The following is a 19,869-nucleotide window of genomic DNA, read 5'->3' on the forward strand; positions in this document are numbered from 1 at the left end:
AAATGAAGAAACTAAGGCCCACAGAACTTGCCCAAGGTTTGTAACACTCACGTGATAGAGTAATTGTGAATCTGAAATGAAAATACGTACAATTACAAGCAGGTTCAAGGCTCTCATGAAACGATGGTAGTTATGATGACTATGGCATGTATCCAGTTATAATTTCCACTTCTGTGTCTTTGTCTTCATTAGCCATTGAGTTTATCGAGGGCAGTTGGATGTGTCTTGCTGGCTGCGGTAGCCCCCGGGCTTGGTCCAAACTTCGTGCCCTGTTACTACTATCGTTGAATGGTCCTTTGAATGTCTGGTGTGGCTGTCTTCTGGGGTTTAGGATTTGGTGTCATTTTTGCTCTCCATCGTCTGGTTAATCACCTGGTTCATCGAGTCATCATGCTGAATCTGCGTGGATTGGTGATTTATTGAACTCATAGGGGCTAATACTTTGACCACCCACCTCCTTGTCCCCCACTGCAGGTCCCCCTGGGACTGGTTGTGTTCTGAGGCATTGACTCACTTGAAATGGCCTGTGTGCTAACTCTAGCCACTGGAATTCTGTTATTTTGAAGAGGCTCTGGACACTTAAAACAAGAATAACATGAATTTTTTAGTTGAGATAAAGAGAACTTACTGAAATTGGCTGAAAGAAGTAGAATTTGGGGAAGCTGAAAATGTTTTTGCATTAGGATGTTCTTGGTCCTTTGAACTGTAGCCAAGAGACTCTTCATAACAGCCTGCATTTAAAATCCAGTTGTAAAAAAAAAAATGTGACAACACATTGTGGCTGTTTTGTCTTGTTTGAAGTTAGGCTGGGAGAACAAGGCTGTTACTCTCAGTGGGGTGCTTACTCTTTGAGCCAGCCTGTTCCAAAGTGGGAGAGTTGCTGCTGGAGTCAGGACTGAGCGACTTTCTTGGTGGTGGTTGAAACCAAAGGGACACCAAGAAGGCTGCAGCTGTTTTGATATTAGGGTTTCGATCTTTGGTTTGCTAAAGCTCTGTTTTTAATTGCCATTGATTAGCAAGACACTATCCCGAAGGAAGGACTATTTAGATTCTAGTTTTGGTTCCAATTCCGTAGCTCAGTGTGGATGATTTGATTGGCTGGGATAGAAAACTCCATATGGCTATTGTTTTTCTCTCTGAACAAATGAAGTAACCTTCGTTCTCTTAGGAAGGGTAATTGAGATAATGGGTAAAATGCTACCTGGTGAGTAGCTTATTCCTGTGTTCCTAGGGAGTGGAATTCACCTCTGTGGGTCTCTAGGATATAATGAACGTTAGACCTAAGGCTATGCTTCCTGCAACAGGGAAGTCTCCAGCTCCTTTTTTTTTTTTTTTTTGTTCAGATAGAGAGTACCTGGAAGTCATGGTGATTTTGATAGCAAACCAGGAAATACCCATATATTTAATTCCATCACAGGAACCAAGAATGACTTTCCTAGCAGAAAATGCCCACATTTTCTGTGTATGGTGCAGAGTCAGCACCACTGGCTCAGGTTTGGAGGCGGGGTGGAGAATGTCTCATCTAAGCATGACTTTTTGGTGTTTATGGAGGTGCCAGTTTCCTGCTGCTTTTCTTTCCTTACTTGTTCTGCTGCCATGTGCTTTGTTGAAAAACCCTGTGTCATATGCCAGAAGACTGATGAAAAGTCTATGGGAGAAAAACCTTAAAGACTGAAAAAGTTCTCTGTCACCAGTTTCATTTGTTTTGTGAACAGGAAGAAGACGTCTGTTGTCTTATTTTTTATCAGGGGACTGTATTTTTCTCAGATCTTCTAGCTTAGTTTTTAATCTTAACAATGACATGTGTTCAGTGTAAATAACGCAAACAAATAAAAGGAAATTAAAAAAAAAAGTAAAAACTACCCAGATCCTAAACCCAACAGTATATTTTAACATTTTGTTAAATACCCTTATGTAATTTTTCTGTACACCTACAACATAAAAATACATGTATGCAATTTTTTATTTGGTTTTATATTCTGTTATGTTTCTGTTTTGGGACTTCATTGATTTTTGGTCAGTCCTATAACTGATGTCGATAGATTTATTTCTCAGGGTATCCATTTATAGCTAGAGAGTATTTCCCCAGGTTTCTGTACCCATTTCTGTAAAATGCTCTAAAATCTTTGTAAGAGGAGGAGGCCATTAATTAAGCATAACTTCAGAGAAGTTATTTAGTCTGGGTTGCCAGGTTTTTCATATAGTTATGTGTAAATAAATGATGACTAAGATTTCTTAAACAATACTGATGAAAATTTTTCTAGAGTTATTGTACACTTGTAGCATGTTTAAATGTATACTTTGGCCCCAGGAATTTATTTCTAGGAATTTGTCTTAGTGAAATGGAGAGCATGTACAAACACATGTCTGTACCATGCGTTCACTGCAGCATTGCTTAAGGTAAAAATTTGGAAATTATGTGTAGTAATTTATGGCTCTATTCAATACTGTATCCAGCAATGCGTCCATAAAAATGTACATCCTAAAATATTTGAGAGAAGGGAAAATAGTCATGCTATAATAAGAGAAATGCATGTTAGGAATTGTACACAATGCCAACTTTATGAAGAAAAAGCGCTCTATTCCTCCAAATATATTTATTATTTTATACTTAAATATATAGATACATGCACTCACAAATAGTTTGATGTTTTTGTTATAAATAAAAAGAAATGAAGTGTAACATGCATACAGAAAAGCACACAGACTCTAAGCTTTCTACGTTGATAAACTTTTGTAAACTCAACACATATGTGTAACCATTACCTAACTTAAAAGTTAGAATATTATCTAATTCTAAAAGCTTCCTCATGTATTCTCCCATTCCATCACCCTTGCTCACCCTCTTTCCCCAATACAAGGAAAGGTGACCACTGTTGTGACTTACATCACCATGGGCTAGCTGTGTCTGGTTATGAATTTTATAAAAATGGAGTAATACGGTATGTACTCTTAGTCTGGTTTCCTTTGCTCAATATTATATTTGTGGGTATAACAGGTTTTCTCTCTCCCCATGTAGTATTCTGACATGTAACTCTACTGCAGTTTCTTTATTTATACTGAACATGTTTTGTGTGTGTGTGCGTGTGTGTGCAGTTTTTGCCATCACAGCTAATGCTGTTTTGGGCCCATTCTGTATGTGTTTCTTGGGCACTGAGGTGCACATTTCTGTTGGGCATCTATATCTAGGAATGGGTAACTGGGGTTGTGTTATGTGTTTGTTCAGTTTTTGTAGGTAACACAGAACATTGTAAAGTAGTTATACCAGGTCACCGTTGTTAACAGTGTTCGAGCCTGCCAGTGGCTCCACATCTTCACCAACACTTACTTTTAGTTTTTCCTTTTAGCCATTCTAGTGGCTGTGGGGTGGTGTCCATTGTTTGTTTAGATTGCATTTTCCTGAGGACTAGTGAGAAATTGCGCTTTGACCTGAATAAATTCCCTTCTGAGGAAATCTTATGATATTAAATCTTGTGCTAATCAACTTCATGTTAGCAGTAACAGAAACGGTTACCTTCCTCTGACACCGAGGGCTTGTACGCCCAAGTTCTTCAAATCGCCAGACCCGAAGTTGATTCTTCTGGATCATTTAAGTGGGGCAGTCATTAATAGATACAACTTGTCATGCATCCAAATTGTGCTGCTTGATGATCCAGTTTATGTGATTTTCTGTTCTATATTGAGCAAATGTTTGACACTGTGAAATATTTCAAGTTACCTATTCGTTTTACATCATGACTGATTAAATGTTGGCCAAAGAATTCAATTTAAGAAATCCGAAAGGGAAAACTTTTGGGCTTTCGTGTGCTGATTTTCTTTAGACCTGTATATCAAGAATGACTCACCCCGTTTTTATTCAGAGTAACTTTTAAAAGAATCTCACTCTACAGTAGAAAATTGCAAGTAAATTTAATGCAGATGGAAAGTGGATTTGAGACTTAAGTCTGGGTCTCATCGCTACATGGAATATCTGAAGAAGACTGGTAGTCTTGGCATCCAGTTCCTGGCTTTTAGTATTAACTTTTTTTGGATCATAAAAGGAAACTAAGACATCCTTTAATTATCAAATTACTGGTCTTAGAATAGGGAGACTTCATGGTAGAACTTCAGTCTGCCATCTTGAAATAACACTGGTATTGAGCAAGTCCTGTGTACCCGGCTTGATGCCAAGCATTGTCATGTTTTCTTGCTGAATCCTCACCAGTAGTGTGAAATAGGTAATGTTACACCTGTTTCATATATGAGGAAGTTGAGGCCTTGAAAAAGGCCACATGATGAGTAAATGTGAGGGGCAATTTCCTAACTCTGATTTTATGATTATATGATGGAAAATCATAGTATTTAGGACCTTTAGTTTAAGTTGAACAACTCTGTCAACTCTTTAGATGTCCTGGGGGTACCAGTAACATATAAAAATGGAGTGCTAGTGTTTGAATCTCAGATGAAGGCCACGTAGGGTATGTTATGGAGAAAATTGTTCTTCTAGCCTCATTCTGTCTCATACTGTGCCGAGGTTTTCAAGTAATCATCCAGATTAAAGACACATTTTTCAGTAAACGCTAATACCACCAGTAGAGGTGATGAAGTTAGAGAAATTTATGGCCAAGCTTCAATCTTAAGGGAACAAAAGCATGCATTTGTTAATTTGTTTGTTTTGAACGCTGCAGCTCCTGCAGGACTCTCTGTCCTAGGTAAATCATATATGAACCATCTCCCAAGGGACCTGAGTTCTTATGGAAATCTAAGACATATAGGAAGGTAACCTTAATATGAGGTAGAAAGGGCAACCGGTATGAGGTATTCAGCCTGGGGCAAAATGCCGCAGGAATTCATAGCGGATGACAACTTTCCGCTGAAGTCTATCAAGAAACGCTTTCTGGAGAAGGTGGCCTTGGAACTACCTTTGACGGGGAGACAGAATATGGATACTTCGAAATTGGTGTCTCGTTCCGGGCAAAGCTACTACATAGTTTATCTTTTTATGACTGTGAATAAATATGCTAATTAAAGGAGTACTGTAGATAAAATTTGAGAATTTTACCCTATCAACCAAAAATGGTATGTGTTGTAAAACCGTAATGTTTAGGATGAAGCTTAGGCAAAGCCCCTTTTACTTTTAGCTCTGGCCTCACCTACTCGGTGTCACCCCCACTTACGGGCCTTCTCTGCCCTCTCACTGTGGAGGTTCAGAAACGTGTGCTGCATGAGACGGGGCATCCTAGGCCGTCCATGCCTTCTTTACACTTTTCATAGATGCTCTTTTCCCTGCAGGATTGCCCTTATTATCATGTTAATATTTGTCAGAGCCTGGCACGCATCCTTTGTGAGTGGAGCACGAATGAAGAATTAAATGAAATAGAGTGTTGTGCTTTGTACTAAGTTCCTATTTTTATCACGCACAGGTACTTGCTCAGTTAGTTGCAGCCTGCCCCAGAAAATCATTGTAGTGTAACTGCAACAAGCTGGTTTACAAGCAAGAGGAGCTGAGTGTGCAGGTTTGTGACTTTACGTGAAAATGGTTTTACCTTTAGCTATGATTGTAGGTGTGCCATTGTTTGACCACATGAGTGATTCCTGTAATGGCTGATTCTAAAATTGTTGTTTTTGTTTTGTTTTCCCCCTCATCCTTTCTCTGAAATTGTTTGGATCGGAAGAAAAGGAGGAGAAGGGCTTATTCTCACTGCCTCAATTCCTCATTTAAAATTTAAAATTCTATTGACTTTCCACAACACTGTTGAGACCACAAGATAAACTTCCTAAACTAGAAGTCCTTAATTGGCATTTTTTATGTGATGAGATTTTGTTCTCTTATAGCCTTTTAGTAATTCAGAGTCCTTATTGAGGAAATTTTAGGTGCAATAATAATAGTTAATCATTATTGAATAATTTGTACCCAGAAGTTTGCTAGACTTTTGCCTTCATGATCTTATTTAACCTCCACATCATCCTATGAGATGTTGAGCAACATCCTGATGTTACTTGTAAGGCTAACCGATTTTGACAAGATTACATCACTCGTCAGTGGCTGAGCCGGGAATTGAACCCACATCTGTTTGCTTCAGTGCCTGACCCACTGTGTTAAATTGTTCTTCCCTGTTTTTTTCTGTGTATTTATGCTTCTCTCCTCACATTTTATGGTGATAGGATACATCCTTGTTTTAGCTTCAAGTGATATACTTCAGTTGCCCCTAATCCTTTATGTAACAGTATTTGTTGATTTGACATCTTAGCTACTTTGGTCAAAACACTTTCATTTACTATGGTGTTAACGGTACTTAGAAATTGTGCGGTTTTCCCCTTTAGCAGTCGACAGGGAAAAAGGTAGGCTATTTCGTTTTCACATGTGGTATCCTTTTTTAACTGGTAGTTTAAACAGGTTCTGATAGTCCTCTGAGACAGAACCTTGGAGTTTAGATAATTCTTTCACTAATTTGTGTGAAATAGCATCTCAAGTCAGTGTGTGGTGTAACTGTGCAAGAGCACAGTGCGTGGGTAGTAGCAAAGCGGTCCTTGCACACTGCCGGGCAGAGAGCAGAGAGAAGGGTCAAGCAAATGAGAAAGTACAGGGACACAGTAACTGACCCAGCATTCATAATGTGTTTAGATTGCGCTAGAAAAACTGTCAGTAAAACCCTAAGAAAGAGACTCTTAGCTCCAGAGAACAAACAGGGTTGCTAGAGGGAGGCGGGTAGGGGGATGGGCATTAAGGAGGGCATTTGATATGATGAGCACTGAGTGTTCTATGTAAGTGACGAATCACTAAATTCTTCTGATGAAACCAGTGTTATCCTGTATGTTAAGTAACTGGAATTGAAATAAAAACTTGAAGCATAAAAAAAAAAAACAAACTTACAGAAAGCGTCATAATTCTTATTGTTATAAGTAGTTAACATCTACATTTTAAAACTATCAATTTCACATCCTGTAATGCTACAGTGGATAACTGTTTATTATATATTGGTCTGCCAGTGCTTGTGGGGTAGGGTGGTATGCTTTGCCAGTCTAACATGTCTAGACAGAACCAAATGTATGATTATATAAAATCACAGCTCAGGGATTATGGTTGAAAAACTTTAATGATTATTGGCAACTCCATGCCATTTCATATTACTTTGCATCCTTCTTTTCATGGCCTAGTGCCGTAGAAGAGTTAAAGTTTATTTTTAGGCAGAACAGAAAATGTCTAAAATGTGATACGATGTGAATCTAGTTTCTTAAGTAAAATATATTTTCCATGCAAATACATGTTTCTTGATTTGGAGAATTGAATGAACCTAAGTAAGAATGATCGCTTCCAGCATTAAAATTGGATAGAAGCTCTTTGAAACCAATCTAAGAACAACAAAACCACTACTTTAAATCCAAATTAGTTTTAAATGTGTGTTGACTGGCACTGTGTCCAGGGTATTTTTTAGGAGTTCAGACTGTCCTGTATCTGTTTAGTTTTTATTTCCTGTCTTCTCCCTCAAGTAGTCTTCTGGGCAGTCTAGCTGCTAGCCTTTTCTTCTTTGCAGGAGAGAAATTTCCAGCATCTCCTCTTCCTCTGTGGAGCTGTCTCCTCCCACACAGGCTATTATAAACAAGCTACAGCGAACATCTTCTTACTGAGTGCAGGGGTTCCTTACAGAGCCCACATACTGTTCCTTCTTTTTTTAGATTTATATTTTGCCATGATTTTCCCCAGTTTTTTTTAATAATGTCATTGGATAATCAAAAGTTTTATATAGGACTAGATCTAATGTATCAATTTTAAAAAGTGGTTATTCCTGTGTCGTAGGAAGCCTTTGCCTGCCCCCTCACCTTGAGAATATTCTGTGTTTTCTTCTGAAAGCTTCATGGTTTTAGCTTAGGCTTAGGTCTGTGTTCCACGTTGAAATGATTTTATTCACATGCCATCTTAGTGATATTCATTCTTTAAGAGAGATATTACCTCTATTTTATAAGTGAGGATTTTGGCTCTCTGAGAATTTGGCACTCTAGCCATTGCATGTAATAGTAAATTTGATTTATAATTTTAGAACCTTTTATAGATGATCATGATGAAACTATATGGTAGGTCGTATCTGTATATACCATTTTGCTCTAAACCTTTTTGAGATGTATTTCCATTGTCACAAAAAAAACCCCACATTGTTGCTAACAAACAAATGTTCTTTTGGTGACCATGTTTATCCCCATAAAGAAACCAGAGGTGTTAAGTGCGGAACAAGACTGCAACCTTGATGTTGCGTATATTTTATCGGGGAGAGATGTAGTGTTTATGTACAAATGTCCTGTGAAGTTGCCTGGTGTGATTTGCCTGTTAAGGTACTAAATCCTCTTGTGATAAGAAATTGAAGTGAAATGATCAAATTGACTCAGCTATTTAACCTGGCCTAATTACTTGTTTTTACTAGATACGGTAGGGGGCTCAAAACTGCTATCAGCGTTCAGATGTCTCAGGGTTATCGCCTATTCCTACTACTTAATGCCTCTCTCTGACATTGTAGTAACATCACTAGTTCCAGCATCTAAGGCTTAAGAGAATTCTCAGCAATCGGTGTTTCGTTGAGGGTCCGTGTTTTGAGTGTTTACTAGGTACTAGCTGTGCTGCACGCATCGTATTTCTCACAACAGTCTCTTTTTCAAGCACAAGTAAAGAGAGACTTTCACAGTACACACTTGGGGGTCATGTGGGGGAACCCACTCCAGTTCTCTAGTAAATCTGAGTGGCGATTTCGCGCAAGTCCTTTCATGTGTCTGGGTTGAAATAAGTAACGCTACAGTGTGCTGGTGATTCAGTCAATTCTGAGATACGTGTGGAGTCCTCTGGGGGAAGACAAGGGGCTCCCTGTATTGGATGTGAGAGGTACGCAGAGGTGAGCCGGACAGGAGGAAGCTAATGTTACTCTTAAGGAAGCTTCACCCTGTCATTGGACTGCCCTCCATTAGAATGTATGATTAAACACATTGGAAGCTTGCTGTTGATTGGGGAGAAAGACCGTCCTTTGTTTTGAGCTGAGCAGATGAGCATCACTAAGACTGTTCACATGCATCACTTAAGGACACTGAGATTCCCTCGCAAAGCTGGTGTTGCCCCTGCTGCAAATCGGGCTTGTGTCTGCTGCAAGGGAAACGGGCCAGGTTCACAGCACTCTTCCAGAGTGGCCTTCTCACTAAGGAAACATTAGCTTCAGTTGTTAACTCTCAAAGAAAGTGGGACAGTTCTCAGGCTGCTCTTTATTTGTATAGATAAACAACAGGCATTTAATGGAGCCATGCTGAAAGCAACAGTAAAAAAAGTCTCTGTGTTCTAATTGTAGCCTCTTAGCAAGGTTATGTTAGTTTTTTAATCTAAAAATTCTGCCTAAGTGGAGATTTCTGTGCATTATGAACCAAATTAAATCCTTTTTCTTAAATAGTATTTGTTCTGCCGAATGTTTGCTACTCTTTCTGATTAAAATGGATTAAAATGGATGTTTATAGTCTCAAGCACATTGACCAGTTAGTTTTTACAAACTCTTCTATACTGTGCATAGGAACCAGATTTAATGGACTTAGTTATTTGTTCTTTCGGTATATTTTGAGAACGATTTTCTGCTTCATATTTGTTCTCTTCATTTTGATTGAGTGAGGTTTTGCTAAGTGCTTTTGATCTATAAATCAGTTACTGATACATGTAAGTAGTTCATCATTTTAAGGACGTAAGTGAAACTGACTCTGTCCTACAACTCACAGACGAGGTTTTAGAACATTTCTGCAGAAAAATTTTCTGGCTGCAACACTTTTAATTGTCATGTGAAACCAACCATAGATTTCATTGCCATCTCAGTGTCCAGGTTTATGTCAGCATTAATGACAGTTGGTAGGTGATTCTTTGAGTCAACACCGTGTGTGGGTATTTACAAACCACCATTGGATGTTGCTGTGTCGAAGTGAGTGTTGACTATCATTTATAGGTAAAGAACTTTCTTGTCTTTGTACATATTAGGTTATCTGAATCAAGTAATATTTGCTTAGCTATTTATATGTTAATATGTTTAAAAAGAAATTTCTCTACGAAGAGGCATTAATCATTCACTATTTGTTTGATCAGATGATGGCACTGGCATTCTATTGTGTAATCATAAAATAGCTTGTCATGTTTAATGCTAAGAGCAGATGCACTTCCTAGTATAAACAGCATGCAAAGCCCAAATCTAAATGTGTTATTTAGGAGCATATTAAAATCATTGTATTTTTTGTGATTTAAAAAAGTAACTGCGGATTGCGTTGTGTCAAATTAAAAAAATGTGATTACTGCCACAACTTAAAATCTGAAGAAGCAAAATCTGGCCCATATGTTTTCAAGTATAATGTGTTATTCTTGCAGACTATGTCATGCATAGAGGTTTAGTGCATTAACTTCGGAACCAGGCTGCCTGGATTCAAATCTTACCTATACCGCTTACCAGCTCTGTGATGTTGGGCAAGTTACTTAATCTCTCTGTGCTTCAATTTCCTCCTTTGTAAAATAGTAATCATAGTGATAATAGTATGTACCTTGTTAGGAGAATGATACAAATTAATATCAAGTGCTTAGGACAGTGCCTGGCACATAGTAAGGACAAATGAGCAAGACTGTAAAGCGTGAAATAGGTAGATGTGTGCGTTACGGGAGCTTCTCCTACAATCGGTCCCAGTTCTTTTAAACTAAGTCAGTGATGTCTTGATCAGTCAGTGATACTTGTGGAATAGCTTTCATGCTACATACTAATCTAGATTCCCTGGGGCTTACAAAAGGAATAAAAAGCATGGTTACTACTTTGAAAGCTTGCATCATACTTACATAGGTACCCAAAAGGAGATATACACAATTGAGTGTTATATAGCAATGTGTAAGTGAAAAAGTGTGAATCTTTTACAGTAAAAGCAGAGGGGGAATGAAGAAGTATAAAAGGTGAATTTTGACCTTAGAGGACAGGTGGTTCATTTGGTTGAGTGTCTGACTCTTGATTTCAGCTCAGGTCATGATCTCATGGTCATGGGAACGAGCCCCTCATTGGGTTCCTTGCTGAGACTGGAGCCTGCTTAAGATTCTCTCTCTCTCTCTCTCTCTCTCTCTCTCTCTCTCTCTCTCTCTCTCCCCCCCTCTCCCTCCCTCCCTGCCTCCCACCCTCCCTCCCTCCGTCCATCCCTCCCTCCCTTCCTCCCTCCCTCCCTCTTCCCCACATGCTCTCTCTCCGTCTCTGAAATAAAAAACAAACAACAACAACAAACAGAACCCTTCATCATGCAGTGGATGAGTTCACACACATCATGCTCAGTCCTAGCCAGGAGATTGATGTGGTTAGGTGAGTAGGAGCTGGGGGGCAGATGGGCGGCTGGCCAACCTTGACTGCCTCCGTGGCTCTGGCCCTGAGCTAGTAGCAGCGGCTGGGGGTGCCTGGCAGGCCCCTTACACTGTGTCAGGGGAGCCCCATGATGTGATACCACAAGCTTTGTAAACACCAGGGTATTTAGATCAGGATAGGGAAATGATAAAGCCGGTGAGGTGGTAACATGACTTCATACCTTTGAGAAGTTTACCTTGGGGAGCTTTGTAGCTGCGGTGGGGGGAAACTTCCATTACTGCAATTTATAAAGAACCTTTGGACAGCTGAATATGAAGCCAAACGACAGGTGCCAGATTATAGACACCCAGCTACACTCTATCTGTACTAGAAAGTCACAGTGGATTCTAACAGGGAAGGGTTTGTAAAAGAAGGAGGAGCAGTTAGCAACAACAGCTTCCCGCAGTGACTTTGGGATTTTTAATCCAGGCAAGGAGACTTTTAGTTTCTGTCTGCTGTGGATTATTCTCTGGCACTTAAGCAGTCTCCAGACTAGCTGTGGGCTTTTCCAGTGGCTGTGCAGCTGGGGACACTGCAAGAAGCCTGTTACATACCTCAAAATGAAAAAATAAGCATCTCAGATATTAGCCAATTCTGCTCTCCAAATACTTGCAAGAAATGGATATAATCACAAGGAGGAGGTCTGCCTGTGGTGATCATTTGGCGGAGCTGCTTGTATGTCATTAGATTTAGGTGTTCTCACGATCTTGGGTAAATTTTGTAAAGGTTTTGGGACCCTAAGGGTCATATCTGTAAAATGAGGGTGTTGGGGTAAGTAGTCTGTTGTCATGCCCAAGGCGCGAATACTGTGTATTTCAAAAGGGGTTGGAAGATTTTCTTCTGGTCTTCCAGCTATACGTGGAAAACTTTGTAGAGGAGTCTGAAAGTTTTGAGGAGCTCTTTTCACTCAACAGGGTTTATCAAAGACTGTGTACCCGAGACTACTCTGGCGGGCTGGAGATCTGTGAAATAAGTTGGGGTCCTTCTCCTCTAGACATCCCCTTACATTTTAAAGAGAGGGAATATATTCACAAACACACGAAGAAGTGCTAGGAATTACTGTCATGTTGGATGCGGAGTTAACAAACGGGAATAGTCAAGGACAGCAGCCACTTGGCCTGAGTGGATGGTGGTGGCAGCTTCTGGTCTGGTGAATGGAGCAGATCTGGGGGGTGAGGCATCCGCATTCTGCTCTTTGACATGCATCTGGAGTTTCAGATTTGAGAGTCTTCACTGTGTACTTGGTATTTGAAGCTTTGAGACAGGGTGAATTCAGCTGATGACTGAATTTAGAAAGAAAGGGGCAAGAGATGGGGACCAGGCCTAGAGGTTGGAGGTTGGTTGTAGGAGAGGAGTAGGAGAGGGAGCTCGGTTGGCTGCTCTTGGCTTCCGTTGAGCAAGTCTGTTCAACGCTAACGCGTGCTCTGCTCTTTCCCTGAGCTCAGAGACTACCTGTGTCTGTGTAGGTGTATACTGCCCCTACATATACACGTAAAGCTTAAAAAATGCCTCTTAACACACAATACTCCGTATTTGCAAAGGGCTGAGAGACGAGAGCTCTCTTGGGTGACTTCTGTCTCCCTTTCTCCTCCTCCCGCCAGGCTCATTGAGGCAGCCACGCTGTGGGCTCTCAGTCCTTCTAGGTCTGCTGGTTGAGTTGAATGTTGATCAAGAATTGGTTTCATTTTTAACAAAAGCCCGTTCTGGTCAGTCGTACTTGTTATTGTGTAATTACATAATAGGAAATTGTATGTAATTTGACTAAATATATTGTTTTTCTACAAAAATATGCTAAATACTTTTCAAAGCTTCCAAAGGCAGGCCTCCAAAAAGAATGCTATTAAGTTAGGTATGGTCATGGCAACTCTAAAGGAATGGGGGAGTAGTTACACTTCTGTAAGGATTCTCAGCTTGTTTCCTGAAGGCCTGCGAGTGTGTATTCCATTCTAATAAAAAAGGGAGATTGGGAGTTGTGGATGATGCTTTTTGCTTGTGATTTGTGTAAGAATGACTAGCCTATAGTCAGTCTGGAGGCCTGTTATTCACGGAAAAGACATTCACTCTACTTCAGGAAAATGGTAAAAGACTGTACATTTCAAATTAGATGGCTAAGCTGTGTGTGTGTGTTGAGGGGTCTCTGCTAACTTAGCCTTTCCAGCTTCTAAATCAATTAGCATCCTGTTACCTTAGTTCAGTGGGGTTTTACCGGGTGGACTTTGTGAAAAGCAGTCTGTTGTGCCAAAAGCCATCAAAGTGCTCATGTCCTGCTTTACCACTTCTTGGGCTCGATGGCAAAAACGTTTTTCTTTTTAATTCATAAAAATTTATGTTGAGGGATGTTGATCACTTTAATTTTTGTAATGTAAACATTAGATGTACCCTATCCATCAGATAGCGTAAACTGGTTCAGTTGTGACTTGAACACGTAGAGGACTGTTACATGATGGTCGGGCCTCTGAGTTTGGAGGAGCCCTGAACTACATGGAGAAATGTGCACAGGATGATGTGAAACTGCAAAGGGTACAAAGCATTTTACACGATCTCTGAAAACCTGTGCCACGATATTAAGAGTTTACCTCTGGGTGGTAGGGTTGTGGGCGGCTTCTGAGTTTATGTTTTATCCTTTAAATTTTGTAGTTTTCCACTTGTGTTATTTCTGTAATTACATAGTACTTTATTATATTACAGCAGTGGATGATTTGAAGCTTTAACAAAGAGGCCTTTTGAACTTGGTTGCTGTTGAGAGGTAGTACGTCATAGAAGGACTTAAGTAAGAGGGAACATGAATAAAACAGTAAAAGTTACTTTTCGTCTTTGAAATAATTATTAACTGCTTACAATTAAAAATACAAACAAAATTACCTTTATTGTTATATAACGTACATACATATATAAATAATTTTAGTGTTCATCTGTATAATAATAAAGATGACATAATATATAATTAACATGTTAGTATTTATAAGTATACAAATAAAAGTGGTTTTAATTAAAAAAATTTTTTTGTTTTTAGTCTTTATTCATTTTTGAGAGAGAGACAGAGCACACACAGGCGAGGAACAGAGAGACGGAGACACAGAATCCGAAGCAGGCTCCAGGCTCTGAGCAGTCAGCACAGAGCCTGACACAGGGCTTGAACTCACGAGCTCTGAGATCATGACCTGAGTCGAAGTTGGATGCTTAACCTACTAAGCCACCCAGGTGCCCCATAAAATTGCTTTTAATCTCCATGGTTGTTATTAATAATTTACAATAGATATTAATCTTTATAATAACCAAGTAAGGTGAACAAACTAGAATTTTCCTCCTTTTAGAAACAAAGAAATGGAGTCTCAGAGAGGGTCATTTCCCTACCCCAGGTTACCTGGTTGGTAACGGCAGGTTTTGAACCCAGGTTTTGTGATTCTGAATCTGTTGGTCTTTCTGCTCCTGGCAATGTATTCCAGTCTTTTCTCCAGCAAAGTTAGGTATGGAAAGAAGTAGTAATAGGAATCTGGCTTAAAAGTCCTAAACTGAGGAACTGCTTGTGGGTAAAAAGTTAAATAAACTGGGTGAGGTACAAGTCTGTCTTTGAAACAAGAACTTGAGGGGCGCCTGGCTGGCTCGGTCAGTGGAACGTGTGACTCTGGATCTTGGAGTCGTGAGTTTGAGCCCCACGTCAGTGGGTAGAGCTTACTTAAAGAGAGCAGAAATGCTATCAGAAGGAGCCTAGGTTTATGTTTTCCAGAAGGGGTGCATGTGTTGGGGAGCAGGAAGAAAATAGTAGAGCTGTTATTAAGCAGTTCTAAGAAACTAAAATTTACTGACATTCAACATCGGGGTTGAAGCTGGGACCCTTGTGTAGGTCCTGTGTCAGTCAAGTCTCCCGTTTGGGGTGCGGCTGACCCGGAGCTTCTTGTGTGGGACTCCCTCGGTGCAGGGGATGCAGAGGGGCCCTTCCTCTCTTGTTTGCTGTCAGCCTGTTGTGACTTGAGGCATTTGGTCAGTAGCCTTATGGGTTGTGCTAATCAGCTTTAATTAACATGGGAGCTATAAAATTGATACCTGGCTTTAAAAGATTCCTACAAAGAACCACAGGTTGAAGGTCATGTTGATAATGCAAACCCTAATGAGCTGTGAAAAATTGGCAGAGCTGAGACTTCTCTCGGTACCAGCTATTATCAACTATGAAATGAACTGAAGAGTGAATTTTGTCTGAGGAAATTGTTTTCCTTTGTGGAACGATGGTGCAGTTACAAGACTCCTCCAGAGGAGGAGGTGTTGTGATGCAGGGGTGTCCTTAGTGCTTCCGGGGAACAGCAGATAACATCCACCAGGGGTTATGGTCCTTTTCTTAGTAGAATTTCTTTTTACATTCTTCCTATTCAGCAGGCATTTCTTGAGTATCTCTTAGGTACCAGGCACCAGCTAGAGTGATGAAGAAGGCAAAACCTTAAGAAGCTCCAAGGCTCAATCTCAGGGCGCCTGGGTGGCATAGTCGGTTAAGCGTCTGACTTCGGCTCAGGTCATGATCTCACGGTTCATGGGTTTGAGCCCCGCATCAGGCTCTGTGCTGACAGCTCAGAGCCTGGAGGCTGCTTCTGATTCTGTGTCTCCCTCTCCCTCTGCCCCTCCCCCACTCGCGCTCTGTCTCCCTCTGTCTCAAAAATACACGTTAAAAAAAAAAGATGTCAATCTTGTGCCATAATTATAGACTGAGAGTATTTTAGTTGTAAGGGATTTGTGGAGTATCTCAGTCAACCCTGTTGTTGTTTAGTTAGGACTTCTCTGCCACGCACTGCACGCTGATGTACCTGTGCCATCATAATACCTAGGAGCTTTCGAAATTTCTCTCCGGAGAAATTGTGTGGTGTCCTCACATAATGGCATCTAGTTTTCCTTTCTCCATTTGACTGTTTACAGTTACATTCTTAGTCCTGATTTTCTAACTTGCATTTTTGCCCGGAGGCCTTGCTAATATATTCCAGCCTGGAAAAAAAATGTTTTTTCAAACTTCTCTCTAAATCATGTAAAATGAATGAGTTTTCCTTTAAAAAAATAATGTGTGTGTGAATTCCTGTGTACTGATTTTATTTTGAACTCAGAGTGTCTTTGTTGGCTGAGACTAATACAAATAATAGATAATACCCCAGAAAGGAGAGCATGGCCATAGTGGCTCACTTAACATTGTATCACTCCAGATATCAAATAGAAAGCCGTGTACCCTGTGTGTGAGTCAGGTTCAGTTGTTTATTGTCAAGCTGATTATTTTTCAGCATATAAAGAACGCCAAGAAGTACTACTTTCTTTTTATTTAAGTAGGCTTCACATCTAGCATGAGGCTTGCCTCCGGGACTTGAACTCATGACCTTCATATCAAAGACCTGAGCTGAGCTAAGAATTGGACCCTTAACCCACTGAGCCACCCAGGTGCCTCTAAGAAGTATCCCTTTCTAAAAAATAATGTAATGTATACTTCAGGCTTGAAATATTATAATCAAAGCAGGCCTATTAAATGCTCATCTGTTCCTCTGTACTGTTCTCAAGCAAGTTAAACACATCAAGGAAGAGTTTCTTCCCTTTAGAAATATCCAGACTCAACCTTACATTTATAATTGAATTATTTTTGTAATACTGGGTGAGAGCAATGGTACCTGAAAGTTTAGTGTATCTTATCCCCACCCCCTTTGGTGGTGATGGTGGGATATTAGATCAAAAATTAGGGTTTCCCCAAGATTAGTCATAACGAAAACATAATGGTCATAACCATAATTTATGGCAAATTATGTTAGGAGTAGAAGAAAGGGAATTCAACTATTTTAATGCTTCTGTAGAGAGAACCTTTGAAAAGTAGAGAAATATAGAAAGGAAAGAAAACATTCACAGCTTCATCATAAAAAATTCTATTTTAAGAATACTTTTTGGGATGCCTGCGTGGTTTAGTTGGTTAAGTGTCCAACTCTCGATTTTGGTTCAGGTCGTGATCCCAGGGTTGTGGGATCAATCCCCTGTGTTGGTGTGGAGCCTGCTTAAGAATCTCTGTCTCCCTCGTCCCTCCCTTGCTCATGCACTCTCTTTCTTTCTCTTAAAAAAAAGATACTTTTGAAAGTAACACAGTTTTGGTTCCTTGACACTATTGAGTGGCCAGCACTAAATCATGTAGGGCCTACTTGGAAAGGAGAGGGGTATCACTGAAAGTGGGATGGGGTGACATCTGGATTAACTCTTTTAATGGTTACTCCTTTCTTTGAAATAGGTGAAAACGACTCCATAAAAAATGCCTTGAGGAAATGGAAGACTAACCTGTTTCGACAGAAATAGTGCAGAGATGTGTCTTTAAAAATGATTTTATCACGGCACTGTAGTCCAGGGTTGGCTCATGTCAGCTTAGCAGTGGCCGTCGAGAGCGGTCCGTCCCTCCACTCACCCGTGGAGTAGATAGAGCAGCAGTTCTAACGAGGCGTGTGGAAGTTCGGGCCGGGCTCGGGCACGCTGCGCACGCACCCGCCCATTTGTGGCGGTAATGATGGCAGCGTGCAGGTGTTCTCAGTGAAACTGGTTTCCTGGACCTTTTCCTTTTGTATACATACTCTTCGAGCTTGAAAACAAACTGTATGTGCCAGTGCTCCCTGTTGAGGAAATGGGGGTTTGTGGAAACCCCATGTGGCCAGAGATGGGACCCGGTGGTAGTGGGCACCCTTTGGATGGCTCCAAGGTTCTGCATCCGGTTCCCTGATGATTCGCCTGCTTTGCAGCACCAGCATCTCCAAATCCAGATGCCTGAATGACGAGAACTGTTGGCTCCTGTTGAGTATTGGTTTCCTTGCTGTTGAACAGTCCTAGTGTGTGTGTGTGTGTGTGTGTGTGTGTGTGTGTGTGTGTGATTGAACAGTTAACGTTAGGAAGAAATAGTTTTTTTGGTGTCTATTGAAATGTTTTATAAACTTGGCTTGAATAATATTTAATACTCCATGTTCCATTGTCTGTAAAACCCATTTCTGTGGTTATATTCAGTACAGTTATTTACACAATTTAGTTATGCAAAGATGTTGTTGCAAGTTTCAGATATTTTTATGTTGGATAAAAGATTAACCTGGGTTAAAATTGCTTTTGTTTTGCGTTGTTTTGTTTCATTTGGCTGTACAAGTTCTGTGAGTTTTAACACACGTGTAGATTTATTCAACTGTTCCACAGCTGCTTCCTCCCCTCAGAAAGTGTCCTTATGCCACATTCTCTCCCACCCCCTAAATCCTGGCAACCACTGATGTGTTCTCTACCTCTGTAGTTTAGTGTTTGCAAAGATGTTGTTTAAAGGGAAGCATGTGGTGTGTAATGTTTTGAAGCGGACTTCCTTCTTTCAGTGTCATGTCTTCCCAGGGGTGGGTATTGATAGCATATTCCTTTTAATCCCTGAGTACTATTCCATCGTGTGGAAGTGTCACTGTGTGTGTGTGTCCATTAACTCACTGAAGAATATTTGGGTTGTGATTTGTGGGTATTACAGATAGCGCTACCTATGAGCCTTTTAGTACAGGTCTTTACATGAACACATGCTTTTCTTTCTCTCGGGTAAATACTTGGGAGTGGAATGGCTGGGTTATGTGGTAGGCGTACATTTAACTTTGAAAGAAATGTTAACCATTTTCCAGAGTTAACCATCAGTTTGTATTCCCAGCAGCGATGTTATTATCATCATTACTGTTCGTTTCAGGTGCCTGACATCCTTGCCAGCACTGGATATTATCAGTAATTTTTATTTTAGCCTTTCTAGTAGAGATTGAAGTGGTATCTCACTGTGGTTTTAATCTGCATTTCCCTAATGCTGATGAACATTTTCTCATGAGCTTGCCTGCAGTCCTTTGTATACTCTTTTAGGTAAAGTGTGTGTTCAGGTCTTTTTTTTTTTTTTTCCTTAACTGAAGTATAATTGACATTCAGTGTTACTAGTTTCAGGTGTACAACAGACTGAGTCAAGAATTATATACTTTAGGAAATGCCTCAGTAAGTGTAGTTACCATCTGTCACTATAAAAAATTGTTACATTGTTATTGACCATATTGACTATACACCCTCTGGTGTACTTCTCATTCCTCTGACTTACTTATTCTGTAACCAGAAGTTTATGCCTCTTAATTCTCTTCATCTGTTGCTCCACCATTGGCAACCACCAGTTTGTTCTCTGTATTTATGAGTCTGTTTTTGTTATTGTTGTTTGGGTGTTTTTTGTTTTTTTTTTAGATTCCACATAAGAGTGAAATCATATGGTATTTGTCTTTAGCGGATTTATTTCACTTGGCATAATAGCCTCTAGGGCCATCTGTGTTGTCACAAATGGCAAGATTTCATTCTTGATGGCTGAGTAATATTCCATTGTATATGTATACCGCCTCTTCTTTATCCGTTTATTATCACTGGACACTTAAGTTTTTTCCAATCTTAGCTGTTGTTAAAAAGGCTGCAGTAAACATAGGGATGCATCTGGCTTTTTGAATCAGTGTTTTTGTTTTCTTTGGGCAAACATCCAGAAGTAGAATTACTA

The 19,869-nt window shown here is 40.1% G+C and overlaps 1 protein-coding gene across 14 annotated transcripts in view; it reads left to right on the forward strand.

Moving 5' to 3' along the window:
* The window catches only part of SIPA1L1 (signal induced proliferation associated 1 like 1), a 368,796-nt gene that overhangs the window by 107,853 nt on the left and 241,074 nt on the right, over nt 1-19,869 (forward strand). For 2 of the 14 annotated variants that reach the window (XM_043556492.1, XM_043556496.1), the window contains one exon: nt 5,403-5,495. The exons of the other annotated variants lie outside the window; for them this stretch is intronic. The gene's annotated coding sequence lies outside the window, so the exon portion shown is untranslated. The remainder of the gene's footprint in view (nt 1-5,402; nt 5,496-19,869) is intronic. 14 annotated transcript variants of the gene reach the window in all.

The sequence above is a fragment of the Prionailurus bengalensis genome, chromosome B3 (assembly GCF_016509475.1).
Source record: "Prionailurus bengalensis isolate Pbe53 chromosome B3, Fcat_Pben_1.1_paternal_pri, whole genome shotgun sequence".
Taxonomy (NCBI): Eukaryota; Metazoa; Chordata; class Mammalia; order Carnivora; family Felidae; genus Prionailurus; species Prionailurus bengalensis.